Genomic DNA, 11,974 nt, shown 5'->3' on the forward strand with positions numbered 1-11,974 from the left:
AGTTCGAGCGGTGGAAAGTCCAAGTTTTTGCGACTGCAATGTAAGCTGTTTTCGTAATGTTTTAAAAATAGATTATTATTTAAAATTTTTTAAAATCGTACTCTTTGTTATAATAATGGAAACGGAGAACATAGCGTCGCTCCTTGTTTACTTCCTTCGCCCTTATATCCACAGTCTAATACGTCATGCGCATCGGTATTTTTCCGCGCTGCCCCAGTAAGAGGCCTATTAGCATGCTAATACGGAGCGCGCGCTCTATTCAACGAGTAATTATCAAACGGCCTCACCGCGTCGTGTGTAATTACATTTCACGAGTAGCGCATAACGAAGACCGCCCGCGCAATTGTATGCTGTATTATATCCCCGCGACTGTGCTGCATTCAGCCTCTATAAACTCTTCCGCTCAATAAATCCCTTCGTTATCATAATTAATTGATAAATATGCAATTATTGCTTGGCTTGGCTTGGCTGGTGCTGAAACTTTGCCTCTACTCCTCCCGCGAGAAGAAAGACAGAGAGATAGACGGAGCTGTGTATGTATACGTAGACGCCGGGAGAAAAGGAGTAGTGGACCATCGGTCAATTAATCAAGATAATGAGAGTCAAGTCTCTGTTGCTTATAGGAGAGTAGGAAGAGAAGATCGAGCGGTGGGGGGAGGGATAAAGGCTGCCGGGGATAAAGGTGACGGCGCGCGCGCGGCGGAGGAAGTGGAAAGTTGCAGCAACGGGGAGTGAGTGCGAGAGCGAGAGAGAGAGAGAAGCGCCTGTACGAGACATCCGACACCTCGGACGAACGCGAGCGAGCTCCCGAGAGAGTAAGAGAGAGAGAGAGAGAGAGAGAGAGAGAGAGAGAGAGAGAGAAGCGACGAAGATACGCGACTTGGCGGTGGAGAGAACTTGGGCTAGCCTGCTTCCGGGATAAGCAGCCTAACTTGAACGGCCGCTGGCATGATTAATTAATTAACCCGGGCTAGTTACGTGCACTCTCTAGTCTAGTCCGACGTGCGCGCCGGATCGATGATACGCCGGCCCGCAGTCGTGTGTGGAGTTGCTGCTTGCTCTTTATGCCTGTCCTGCACGTGTGTGTATAGAGGTGAGCAAGAGATGGCTGATGTTGGCTGGATGTATAACAGGGGATGAGCCCAAGCGCACTGCTGGGCGAGTAAGACATCGCGCCCGCGCGTATTTCTTCGGGCAAACTTGCAGGGATTTGCCGAAATTTTCCGCAAACCGGATATCCGCGCGTCGCTGCGTTGCTCCCACTATAGTCGAGGGTTCATCCCTCGGATCTCTGTGTGTCTAGGATGTTGTGCGGCGAATTATGTGTTTATGACTGGGTTGTCTTGGAGGATTAGTTGCGCAGACGGAGTTTTGATTATCGAATCTATGCTGGATTTTGCTGGGTAAGGCTGTTTATTCAACGGAATGCTTGTTTGATTGAAAATTAAAAGTACACTATCGTTCAGAATCTCAAAAACGCTTTCCGTACAACAATTGCCGCAGTTATGACTATTAATTGAAATGTCGTTCACTCGAAAGCACTCCACAGATACTCAGGGCCAGATAAACCTGCCGTCCCGAGTCATCTCCCTGCATCAAGTAGTAAAAGTCCAGTCCAGTCTGTCTGACCGGCGCATATACAAACATCGCATAGCCAGATAAGAGCCCGCGTCGTCGGTGCCCACAGTCTCCTTATCGTCCTCGAGCTCTCACGTCAAGACCTCCTGGCAAATATAAAGCTCCTCTTGTGCGTCCTATACCCCCTGAAGTCGAGTGCGTCCGGTCGATGAATTATAAAATCCGAGCAAACAGTGCGCCCGTCGATGCTTATCGCCGGCTCCAGCCGACAATCCTATCTTCGGCTGATCTTATCGACCGGACAATTGCGGGGGTGAATGCGTGTGCGGATTCGTATCTCGTCTTGGACTCGTTTGCATGTGGCTTGGGCATCACTTCGTCTTGTAGGAAAGAGAGAAAGAGAAGAGTTTCAGGGTAGAATATTAAAATAGAGATTTTATGCGTTGACGTACGGCTTGTTCAGAGTTATGAATGGAAATGAAATGGTTTTTCTCGTGGATTGAAAACGTAAGTACTCGTGGACGATGGGGGTCCGAGTCGTTAGTCGGTTTTTAAGTTCTAGGTAAATATTAGCGAAACACGGCGTGTTTTTGTATTCGCGGTTTCCTTATCATTTGAGATCCGATTTGTACTTTTCTTTCAAAATGGTATTACAGATATGTGTACGAGCTAAGAAATTTGTCTGTACTCGCGCAAGCTAAAAACTGAAAAGTTCAGTACTCCAAATCCGTCGATCAAGCATCATGCGAGGATCGCCCAGTTGCCCGTCCCTATAGCAGCTGACTGTCTTCTCTCCACATTCACTCGCCTCATCTCTTTCCGAGGGGATGCTTACCATAAGACACCGAGGTAAGGTTACGTCATGCAACTTGGGCTCGGGCAACCTCGCGCATGCATTACAGACTGCAGGCCGGAGCACGTCACGCATTAACATAATGCTAATTATCTTGCCAGCTCATTAGCGCCGGCAAACTGTCCGAGGAAACTCCCTCTCTCTCTCTCTCTCTCTCTCTCTCTCCCTCCTCGTCTTCGGCCTTTATACCTCCTCCGACGAGATAAGGCGAGAGCGATATTTGCGACTCTCGCACGACTTTGCTACCCCCGTTTTCACTGTACCTATACACGTGGATGAGCATGTGTAGGTGTACGCAAAGTGGATTTCCGAAGGAGTGTATGTAGGTGGGCTGCTGGGATAAGTCACGAGGAGGTTCTGGCTATTTATGTGGCGAGTGGACCTCGATTATAAGGAAGAGGGACAGTTGCTTGAGACTTTTTGTCGGTACTTATATGGGCTTTTTCAGAATTTTTGAGGTACGGTCATTTTATTAACAATTTTAACAGAGAGAGTATTGGGAAGATGGTGTGGGCAGTGAAGAAATGAGGGAAATTATCAATTTTACGATGGTCTTTTGGTGGATACTGATTATTTTGTTGCGGCGGCTTTCCTTTGTGAGACACTGATCGTTTAAGGACGAGAAAAATCTTTATTTCGTTAGTTAAAGACCGATAAAGTGAACAATTTAGAAAATTCTATTATTTTTCATAAGTATTGTATTTGTTAAATCTTCATTTACATTATGTAGATACTTTTTTTGTACACGAAAAATTAATTGACGAGTTACTTCAGTCACTTCGAATAAAACGCTAAAATTCACGGTCATCTTTCTGTATATTTAAATGCGTTCCACGACGTTCGCGTCCACGTCCACGTTATTTTCGGTACATCATATAAGTGTACCTCACAACTTTCAAACACGGTACTTATCTCCTCCATTATTCTATAAAACCAAACAAGACTTTATTTAATTGTAGTAATTATCGAAATATTTTAATTTTCTCAAGTACTGTACGCCCTCCTGTGTTTAAAATACTTCCTACCTCGTGAAACATTCTCATCGCGGCAAAGTACGAGTAACGCGTAAAGTTTTTAAAAAATGAAAAGTCACTTTCGTCTAAATTGTTCCGCTAAATACGTCCGAAAAAAAGCAATATCTCGACTATTAGACTCTCGCACATCCCACATAAACATTCATCCAAACACGATTCCACGTTTGATTTACGCCGAGATCCGTCCCATATAGAAGCATTACTCCTCCACCCCCCATCCCCAGCTTGAGAAGTCTGATTATCAGTTCTCTCGCGAGCGATGATTTTTTATATGAACATCACACACGGCATCGGCTGTGGAACGCACGAGTCTATCTATGTACATACAACCCGAAGAGAATGAAGAGAAGGGTGGGAAAGAATACATTATTTCACCGCGCGTTATTACGAGAAAAGAGAGAGGATTTCTTTTTATATAGCGAGAGAGAGAGAGAGAGAGAGAGAGAGAGAGAGAGAGAGAGAGAGAGAGAGAGAGAGAGAAGGAGAAAGAAGCGGTGCGCGCGTATGCAAAAAGTCTACGGGAAGTTGAACGTTTGAGGCCCCCTCGCTGCGTAATAACCGTAAAGTAGTCGATCTGCCACCTACGCTTTCTCTCTCTCTCACTCTTGCTCTGTCTCCCTTGTGGATATACGTGTGCGTATGTATATATTCGAGGAGGCGGGGACAAGGGGTGTGGGTGAAGTCGGAGGAAAAGGAAGCCGAGTAGTGCGGTATAGTCCCTTGGAAAAATCATGGCTTTACGCGTCGAATCGCGTATGCATATAAAACGGAATGACTTCACTTAATACCGCGCATTTCTTTTCTCATGCAAATTTTAACGCGCGCTTTTCCACGACGCCGTGTAATTGACACCGGTATTAACGGCCGTGGATCTTTCCTCTTTTTTTTTTTTCGCTCGATTGTTATGCTACTCGAGTTTTTATGCTTCTGATTTATGCTTTTTTTTATTATGATTGCGTTTTGCATTTCAGAGATTTTCATATACCATAGCATTTTATATTCGATTGCAAATTATTTCTGTGGTATATAAGTATCGCTTGAAAAAATGTTGTGCATCGACAAATTGAGTACATAACAATTAAATAAATTGAAACTTTTACAATCGCAAGCGCCGCAATCCAATCAACGACACTTCCGAAACCTACATTCGGATTCTCGCGTCGTTCCTTGCTCGCTCGCGCCTAATACATATAATATCGCGCCTAGTGGCCAGGCGCAGGATAAGCGCGCGTGGGCGCGAATCTCCCGGCGCCGCGTCGTCGAGATCAAAGACGGCCGGGCTTCCGTATAATTAGTATCAGGCGCATTTGCATATTGATCGAGTGAGAGAGGGATATACACAACCTCGGCGCCGCCGTCGAGTCGGCCATCGCCTACGCCACTCGACTCTCGTCGATGGCTTCTTTTCGTCTTCCTCCGCCTTCTCTTCGATGACTCCTCGACTGATCAGCGAGACTCTAAGTTTTTTTTTTTAAAGAACTCGCGCGCAGCGTAATGCTTACCGGATCGGACGTTAGTTGTTTGCGAAGAGTTGATGACGGAAAAATTGGAATCGCTCCTATATTCGATGATGGGATGTCGCTTTGAATGATCGCATGCATATTTTCAGCCGAATAACGCAATGTTTCACAACGAAACGCTTGCGAAAATCACTACTCACCCGAACCTCGCCACTTTGCAGCCCTATCACCTTTTCATTGTATATACACACCTCTGTATATAGCTCCCGCGCATTATACACCCGGTAGCCCTGGCACAGCCGCCGTGACAGACAGAGAGAGAACTGTGATTTATCGCCCGATCGTTTTCCTCCTCGTTTTCTTTGCCCTCGTTCGTGGGCTCCTTTGCATGCGCGCGCGATATACTCATACTCGAGGAATTCCATTTATTACCGTCGTATAAACTGGCATTGGTTCTCCGGCCGGGCGTTTTTTGCCCGCGATATTATTTATTGCGTCGTGCGCGCCGTTCGCGGTGATTTCGCTGTTGAGGCCAGGACTGATTTATTTGATTTTCGGACACAACACCTTTCGATATTTTTTTCACCGAGAGTCCCCCGCTTGAAGAGACATACTTATTATTCGGTTCGGGTGATAAATAAATGCGGCGGCATCGCTCTGAAAGGGATGCGTAATTTCTTTTTAAACGATCTACCGATATTGTCTCCGCCACTAAATCAAACTCTCTCTCTCTCTCTCTCTCTGTAATATCCCTTATTTCTCACGTGTATAAGCCAAACACAGGATTCGATACGCGTAGAAAAACAGCAGCGTGTCCACACGCAGACTCCCTGCTCGAAAACGCAATCGTGCAAGAACCGCACGCGCGCAGCGCAGTATTCCGCCCTTTTTCTCCCTCCGCTTCTATTTTAGGGGTGAGAGGCGGCGCACGGTACACACCGCCGCCGCTGCCGCTGTGACTAACATATGAGAGCCTGGTGACTCTGCACAGTTTCGCGGGACGATTCAAATTCAGCAGCGGCGAAATCGCCATGTGGATTTAAAAAAAAACGACGAGCTGTTGTGTGTGCGTGCGTGTGCGAGATCGAAGGTGGAGAGGAGAGCCGTGACAATGGAGTGCAAGTCACTGGGTAAACGACCGCGAGAATCGCTCTAGATCCCGAAACGATACAGCGCAGTACCGCCGTTTTGATTTTCGTCTGTCGAGACCATGTTGTGTGTGTGTATACGGATTGAAGGCTATGTGTGTGTACGAGGATGGATAGATGGATGGATGGAAATGGAATGCCGTTTTCGTTTTAGATTCAGGGGGACTGCTCGGCGAAGGAGGGAAAGTTTTAACCGGGAGAGAGAGAGAGAGAGAGAGAGAGAGAGAGAGAGAGAGAGAGAGAGAGAGAGAGAGAGCGAGAGAGAGATAGAGAGAGAGAGAGAGAGAGCGGGGTAATAACTTTCGCGCGGTGTCTCTCTCTCTCTCTTTCTCTTTCACAACAAAGGACCGAATTCTTTGATGTTATAATCGCGTGACTTCTCAATAATTCTCGCAATAATTCTCCTCGCCTTCGTTTGTGGGAGCTGTGCGCGCGTTGTTGTTTAAGTTCGGCTTTTCTATTCAGGATTTTTTGATTGCCGCTTTTCGGCTACTGTATTACAGGATTCGAAGCGCGACTAAAGTGGAAGCCGGCTTCCCTTTCACCGTTACCCCAGAATGCATCACGTAGCAATACTCTGTTATTGAATCGATAGAAAAATAAGAACAAGAACGCAGAACGAGTGACCATCGGCGCATTCCGCGCAGCACTCTAATTAATCCTCGAAGCGCGCGCACCCCCTGCCGATAAAGAAAGCCATCGCGCTCGCAAAAAGAGAAAGACGTGGTGGCGGCAAGCCGATATTGCGCTTGAAAATTCCATTTGCCACAGCGCTCTCGCCGCCAGAAAGAAAGTCGCCCCGCGAATTTTCTTTCCGAACAAAGCTCTCCGCACACCCACCCACCCCTTTCCCCAGCTGCACACATACACGCTCTTTTTATTTCTAAGAATATCGCCGCCGCAACTCAACGCGCGCAGTTTTTGTCACAGTCGCCTAGCCATAGCTCGCCGCCGCCGCCGCCATAAAAGGCCCGACGGAGAAGTGCAGCCGGCCGCACGCTCGCCGCGTTCGAAAGCCGATATTGCGAAATTCGTCGGGCGCGTCAAACCCGGCCGGCGCATCGCTGCGGGCTTGTGGATCCGGGAGGGTGGCAGGGAGGGATTGAGAGGGAGGGAGAGGGTGAATACATTTTCGGAACGGATAAGAGGGACAACGGCCGAACGTCCGCGAGCAGCCAATTACACTGCAGTTCAAACACATGCAAATCCGGAGAATAAGCTTTATTTGTTGTGCAAATTAGCCGCATATTGGCCGAGAGCTGCTTTCCCCCCGAAAGCTCGATCCCTCTCCTTCCAGCAGCGCTACTGCGCTGATGCTCTTTTGCATCGGTGCTTATTTTGAGATTTTTACCTGCTGCCAGCACAAAGCCACCCGCGCGGGCGCGTGCGGGAGAGCGACGGACGACACATTCAATTCGCGATTGATCATTTCGCCGGCGGAGAGGCTCCGCTCTCTCTCTCTCTCTCTCTCTCACTCTCTCTCTCTCACTCTCTCTCTCTCTGATTATTAATGCATTATTTCGCGTGCGCGCACGCTCGACTCAGCGCTTATCGGCCGCGGAATTTGCAGATATATTGCTCTCCCCGCTGGAGCCTGCGCGCGCGCGCGCGTGTGTATGTGCTCGGCGCTATTATTATTTCGTCGATTTATCAACGATAACATTGACACGCTACTGATGCCGACGTTGCGGAGGCGAGGATGCGTTTACATCGGTGCGATGCGGTGTTTGGTGCACGCGGGAGCTGATTTTTGGGAAGGGGGCATATACGCTCTCGAGAGTGTATATTGCGGTGAACGCCCCGCGTGCGGTCGGCTTTAATCGCTGTTTTTGACTGGCAATTAGGATTTTAGGGCTGTTGCTCTACAGGACGAGGTCCGATCGGTGTACGCCGCGATTTTATGAAGTGGGTGAGTCGAGGATTTTCGAAAACTTGCTCTCTGGTATAAAGAAAAATCGGTATCGTCTGCTATGGCTAATTTAACTCGCTCTGAACCATGAAAGAAGCGTAAACATCGACGTATATAATAGAAATATCCGGTGAAATGGCTTTTTTTATTCGAGCGTAACTGTCGGGGCTCGAGATGCAAGATACTTACCCCCGCCTATCAAAAAATGGACGCGCAAAACCGAGGGGATACGACCATCACCTCTACAAGCGCCGTAGCAAAAGAAAAAGAAGCCCCATTGCAGGAACGTATATCCGTAATCGAAATCAATAAAAATATCGGAAGGTCCAGTTCCATGACGGACGAGGGTCTCGGGGGCACGATCTATCCTGGGAGGGATATACACAGCGATGAAGAACAGTCCAGCCGATACATACACACGCAGTCGCCCCTGAGCCGCAGCTATCCTTCACCTTCTCGCGCGCACGAGACTTCCGCTCCCTTGGGACGCCTTACAAGTCTATCAAAATAAATATATAAATGCGAGAGGATGTAGAGGAGCAAGAAGAGGAGGAGGGTGTGTGGGAAGATTATCTTGAGATTATCTTAAGTGTTCGGGACTTGGGAATTTATCTTTGAGATAGGTTGAGATGGATATGCGCAGTGTTTTCAATTATTTTATACAGACACAAAAAAACATAGCTTTACTCTATACCGGATTCTTTAACATATACCTGACGTAACTATGATCTAGTCAAACCGTCGCGTAGAGAACACGCGGGCATGTTAGGTTTATCCGAGCGACACGTTGATCGCCTCTCGTCCTGTCTCTTTGGCCAATGACGGCGTCACCAACTCGCTTGCGTTCTATCGTATGCTATCCCCATCCGCATCGCTTTGTGTATGCGCTGACGGTCGCATCGCTGTGCCATCCGAATTGCATCGCGTTTGGCCACGGGCTCTTTGATGTGTGCGGAGCATCGGTTTGTGCCTTCCGAGGGTATGCGGACGGTCGGGCGGACAGTTCGTGGTCGAGTCTGCGATCGTCATTCCTGAGGAGCTGCTTGAAATTCTCTAGCTTTGAGTTTATTTTTCAAGACCTTTCGGTTTTCATTTCAATTTTGAATTTTTTGTTTGTTATAGTTAAAATTAATTTGAGTATTATTTGTGATGGTTAAGCAAGTATTTTCGTTTTCCCTTCATGAGTGTGCTGCACGAAATATCAACGTAATATGTACCGTGATAACGAGAGTCGTTGTACAAATAGGCATTCATTACCATTTCTATCCACGTTCCCTTGCTGCGGCTCTTGTAACCACCGCAGATATTATTTCTTTTATTAATTGGAAAGTCCACTTTGCATGCAAGAAAAGGTTCTTCGCTTTATATTAAATCAGCAAAATAGTCCGGGCATCCCGTGTGGTCACAGATCATGTTGTTGCCGCATCTTCGAAACGCGATACTATCAGAAGCGAATTTTTAGAAAATTTGTTTATGTATTTATAGAATTGCACTTCAAATTTTGTTATTAGTATACTAACGTATGTTATCGTATAATCGAAAAACATTTTACGAATTCTGAATCTTTGGTGGGTATTGATATTGGGACTTTCATACTGGAGCATCGGCATTGTCTGTCACCGCCATTTGGGTAAAAATCAATGTGACCTTCAAAAACATTAAACCGTTTGATATATGACGAATAGGTAAAAAATAAATATGCTGCACAGATTGAGTAACATGAAAGCACGGTTAGAAATTAAAAAAATCATGCCAAGTGGTTCATATATTCCAAAATTATCGGCCTTTGGATCACTGTTTGTATGAATAACGTCTACGAATTGAGCGCAAGATTTATAAAGTCGGAGATGTTGACCAGCTTCATCAAAATATGGCTTAGCTGGATCTAATTCAGTGATTCGATTCACGTTCACGTGTGGTTTTAACTTTCTGGTAACTCCACCAAGAATATGCGCTTTAAGACTGTATCCAATTAAGTGTAAATGTAGCCAAATAATTTTATATCCAGATTTATGCTTCGCCCATTTTAAAAGAAACCTTGAGGAAATTGACATTAGTAATTGAATTCATGTAGCGCTAACAACATAATATATATGCTATGTGAAAGAAACGTATAGGACATACAGGTAGATTTGCTCTGGAACGAATTTCGATTTTCTAGCAGTCCCTTTATAATATACAAGAGAGTCCTTTACAAAAAACATTAGACCAATCGACAGCGATAACATTCATGTCTTCCTATAAGTAAATTTTATTTTTACACTAAAATTTAGTAAAGAATAAAATTGTCCTTACCAATCTAAGCAACTTCTGCGTCAATTTTGCAACCCAATCGGCTTTATGAGTACTAAGAAATCCATGAACTATTATAGTGGTTCTTTATTATTTGGATCAAACTTTAAATTTGTCATATTACTGTGTTCCCTCGTATAATTGAAAAACTGCACTTCAACCTTCTTATCTTCAATCAAGTAGTCAACAAAAAAAGAAGCGATGTGACATACTTGAGTGTTCAATGTAGCATAGACCGTAATGCTTCGATTCACAGCGATTATTAAAAATACCAAGTATGATAGAAACCGCATGTGTGTCATCGCTATCGATTTTTTGAAAACAGCTTGGAAAAATATGTAAACGTTGATGCCTCAAGTTAAAATGTATTTTTGTTAAAGCGCATACAACTAATGTGTATTTGAAAAAAGTAAAATAACAAAAGTATTTATCTGGTCACGACTTAGAAAATTAATAGATGTGTAGTAGAAATTCGTTTATTTTAAATTCATGTGTCAATGTATGTGCAATGACATTTTTTTTCCATTGTTGCTTTCTAGGCAATTGATTGTTCTAGCTATTAATTATTATCTAAATGTTCTCTTGAATAACAGTAAATTAATCTGTAAAACAAGAAGTTCTCGACTCTCCTGCTTATTTCCACGAAAATATATAAGCATAGTTGTATAGCGCCAGAGATATCCGGAGCGATTCAAAAGAGCTCTCCGCTGCCAAGGGAGGAAGAAAACCCTTTCCGCGAGTAGCGAGCAGTTCGCACGGAACAATTACATTTTAATTAATATTTCCTAACAGGCCCGGGCGCATCGAATTTATGATCGTTTTAGCCATTATGAAGAAAGAGAGGGGAAGCCTACTCTCTGAAACGAATGATGGCGAATCTTCGGAAAATCTCATAACCCTGGCTGTACTCCTTTACGACTTTTATATACAGGTAATATCTCTTGCACTCTTAAGGGGCTTTGTTTCGACGTGGAATTCGAAAAGCCCCGTATACACGCTAATTATTGTTATTTGATTCAGTAGACTCCGAGAGCGTGAGTTTTACGAGGTTAGAAGCCGAGAAGTTGCACAAAGAGAATTATGCGCGGCGTGGGGTTTTTCGTCTGTTTTTATAATACTCGCGCAATTACGATTCGTCGTGATTTACGCTGCCGCTCTACATTCGACGTTATAAATAAAAGCCGGGGAATTTTTCGACCTCGACTACGTTATAATGCCCGTTTTGTAAGAACGCGTTTTATTGCTGTGAACGTAAACGCTCTTTCGTAATCCGTACTATGTGCACCTAGCAGCAGCAAGTAAGCAATCTGCATATGCGACACTTTCTTCGCCGCTCTCGCCAGCTGCTCGTCTTCGAGGACAAGAAACTACGCCGTGTCTTCCGCACTGCATCCGGCGCGCGTCTTAGAGAAACTCAGCATTCCCAAGGGAGGGCCAAGGCAGCGGAAATTCGCGCTCGGCATTTCGTGAGAGCTAGAGAGCGACGACGCGTGTCTCCGGGCTATGTGTGGATATATTCATGTTCAGTCTTGGAGACGAAGCGCACGGACGCTAAAAGTCCCCGGCAATGTCGAGTGTGTAGCCCGGGGGACATCGTGTGGTCAGGGGATTCCCCGGTTTCTTTGGCTCGAGCCTCGTCCAAGTTCGCGCGCTACAGCGGCAAGAATGTCTTTGAATCTCCGGCTCTGGCCTCGTCCTCG

General features: G+C 45.6%; 1 long non-coding RNA gene across 1 annotated transcript; it reads right to left on the bottom strand.

Annotated features, from left to right (window-relative positions):
* Positions 1-8,606: 8,606 nt before the first annotated feature.
* Positions 8,607-10,637, bottom strand: LOC107980728. Its single transcript, XR_001728882.2, has 4 exons — positions 10,278-10,637; positions 10,107-10,220; positions 9,503-10,019; positions 8,607-9,423 (listed from the first exon to the last, which is right to left on the bottom strand). It is a non-coding gene; the product is annotated as an uncharacterized LOC107980728 (long non-coding RNA).
* Between the last annotated feature and the right edge of the window lie 1,337 nt (positions 10,638-11,974).

The sequence above is a fragment of the Nasonia vitripennis genome, chromosome 2 (assembly GCF_009193385.2).
Source record: "Nasonia vitripennis strain AsymCx chromosome 2, Nvit_psr_1.1, whole genome shotgun sequence".
Taxonomy (NCBI): domain Eukaryota; kingdom Metazoa; phylum Arthropoda; class Insecta; order Hymenoptera; family Pteromalidae; genus Nasonia; species Nasonia vitripennis.